This window comes from Ambystoma mexicanum, chromosome 3q (genome assembly GCF_040938575.1).
Source record: "Ambystoma mexicanum isolate Mex_15411 chromosome 3q, UKY_AmexF1_1, whole genome shotgun sequence".
Classification (NCBI taxonomy): Eukaryota; Metazoa; Chordata; class Amphibia; order Caudata; family Ambystomatidae; genus Ambystoma; species Ambystoma mexicanum.
In genome coordinates, this window is record NC_090926.1 from 1,139,008,624 (window position 1) to 1,139,011,123 (window position 2,500).

General features: G+C 52.3%; 3 non-coding genes across 3 annotated transcripts; all 3 read right to left on the minus strand.

The window, feature by feature from the left end:
- Nucleotides 1–682: 682 nt before the first annotated feature.
- TRNAS-CGA (transfer RNA serine (anticodon CGA)) lies at nt 683–764 on the minus strand. The gene has a single exon. It is a non-coding gene; the product is annotated as a tRNA-Ser (tRNA).
- Nucleotides 765–1,127: 363 nt separating this feature from the next.
- TRNAS-AGA (transfer RNA serine (anticodon AGA)) lies at nt 1,128–1,209 on the minus strand. Its single transcript has one exon. It is a non-coding gene; the product is annotated as a tRNA-Ser (tRNA).
- Nucleotides 1,210–2,331: 1,122 nt separating this feature from the next.
- Nucleotides 2,332–2,413, minus strand: TRNAS-CGA (transfer RNA serine (anticodon CGA)). The gene has a single exon. It is a non-coding gene; the product is annotated as a tRNA-Ser (tRNA).
- Between the last annotated feature and the right edge of the window lie 87 nt (nt 2,414–2,500).

Consider the following 2,500-nt stretch of genomic DNA (forward strand, 5'->3'; position numbering starts at 1 on the left):
AGTCTAAGCCATATGGCAAAGATTTGGGTGGTGGGCCTTCTGGGCATGTGGCCCTAAGCCTCAGAGGACCGCAGAATGGGTCCCTTCTGCCCAAATAGAGAGGTCTTGGCCGATCGGGGCCGATCGGGGCTGAGAGGACAGGGGTCTCACCACCCTCTGACGGTCCTCCTGGGCGCCCTTCCTCTGCTCTCTGCTGTTGTGGCAGAAAGCTGTGCCTTCAGTCCCCTAGCTTGCACAGGGCAGCAAAAGACTGTACTTTCACTGTGTCGCAGGTAGGGGGCCTCTCCTGAATGCATCTGCCAAGGAAGGTCTAGAAGTGACACGAGAACCCTTGTGCTGACACACAAAAAAGGCTCGGCAGATAGCTTGCGTGCCAGTTGCTCCATCCTCTGTATCCACATGGACCCCTCCCAATATCTGCTGTAAAGATGCAGGCAAGGAAAAGCGCAGGATGGGCTTCTTACAGACGGAGGCGATGCCAGGCGTCGATGGCTCTAGCGGCAACTAGTGTCAGGGTGGAAATATAATCGTGGCCCCCACCCCTAACAGTCAGAGAGTCCTGGATGGGAGTCTTCCCAATGTCTGCTTTATCGTCCATCCTATAATCAACATGCATGTTTACATCTTGTTTTGGGGACATTTCTGAGCAAATTGCAAAATTGCAGCTCAGTTCAAACCGAGGCGTAGTCAGCAGGGTTCGAACCTGCGCGGGGAGACCCCAATGGATTTCGAGTCCATCGCCTTAACCACTCGGCCACGACTACCCATGAGAGTGAAACTCTCACTCGAAAGATTGTGCTGTGCTTACACAGAAGAGTCCTTAGTCTCTACCGCCTTGCCTCTAGATCTTGTCCTGTACTTTCCACCCTTCTCTCTCATCATGCACCGTTCTTTCTCCTCACAAGTTTCTTTTAAATGTACATATATGTTTGAAATTGCAAAACGAAACCCGTCAAAACGTTCCAGTTTCTCTGCGTTGGCCTAAAGGATGAAGCCGCTTTTACTCCTAGGATCTTGCTTGAATAGCTCAAGTGCGCCGCAGCCTCCTTTAGTAATTGTATTATACTGCTATTTTAAGATTGTTTTCCACACCAGAAAAGAGTAAACAATAAAAGCGGGCGCTGCACCGTAGTCGGCAGGATTTGAACCTGCGCGGGGAAACCCCAATGGATTTCTAGTCCATCGCCTTAACCACTCGGCCACGACTACTCCTGAGCAAACCTGTTTCTACTATAAACTTAACACTTTAGCCACACACAATGTCTCCTCCGCCCCTTACTTTATGCCGCTCTGCACCGTTCCCTTTTGGCCCTCCCATGACCCTTGAAAATGCATTCAAAAGTCAGAATCTCTATGGTCTGGCCCAAGTTCCCTAAATGCCATATCCCCTCCCTGCCAAGCTCGGACTAAGTGCCAGGGACAGATCTGTGCTAATAAACCTAGCAAGCGGCCAGGCAGCAGAGCCTCACCTTCACTAGGTTGCACTGGCTTCTGCCAGCTCCAAATTGAAACTGTTAACAGTGTCCTGTTTGGAAGCATGCCTGGGCAGGGGCTGTCTCTATGCAAATCGAGTTGCAGAGGCCTCCTGGGAGCCAATTTCGGCAGGCCATTTTGACAGGCTCCAGAGGAATAAATGGCCGCACGAGTGGTCCGGTAGTTAGTCTAAGCCATATGGCAAAGATTTGGGTGGTGGGCCTTCTGGGCATGTGGCCCTAAGCCTCAGAGGACCGCAGAATGGGTCCCTTCTGCCCAAATAGAGAGGTCTTGGCCGATCGGGGCCGAGAGGACAGGGGCCTAACCACCCTCTGACGGTCCTCCTGGGCGCCCTTCCTCTGCTCTCTGCTGTTGTGGCAGAAAGCTGTGCCTTCAGTCCCCTGGCTTGCACAGGGCAGCAAAAGACTGTACTTTCACTGGGTCGCAGGTAGGGGGCCTCTCCTGAATGCATCTGCCAAGGAAGGTCTAGAAGTGACACGAGAACCCTTGTGCTGACACACAAAAAAGGCTCGGCAGATAGCTTGCGTGCCAGTTGCTCCATCCTCTGTATCCACATGGACCCCTCCCAATATCTGCTGTAAAGATGCAGGCAAGGAAAAGCGCAGGATGGGCTTCTTACAGACGGAGGCGATGCCAGGCGTCGATGGCTCTAGCGGCAACTAGTGTCAGGGTGGAAATATAATCGTGGCCCCCACCCCTAACAGTCAGAGAGTCCTGGATGGGAGTCTTCCCAATGTCTGCTTTATCGTCCATCCTATAATCAACATGCATGTTTACATCTTGTTTTGGGGACATTTCCGAGCAAATTGCAAAATTGCAGCTCAGTTCAAACCGAGGCGTAGTCGGCAGGGTTCGAACCTGCGCGGGGAGACCCCAATGGATTTCGGGTCCATCGCCTTAACCACTCGGCCACGACTACCCATGAGAGTGAAACTCTCACTCGAAAGATCGTGCTGTGCTTACACAGAAGAGTCCTTAGTCTCTACCGCCTTGCCTCTAGATCTTG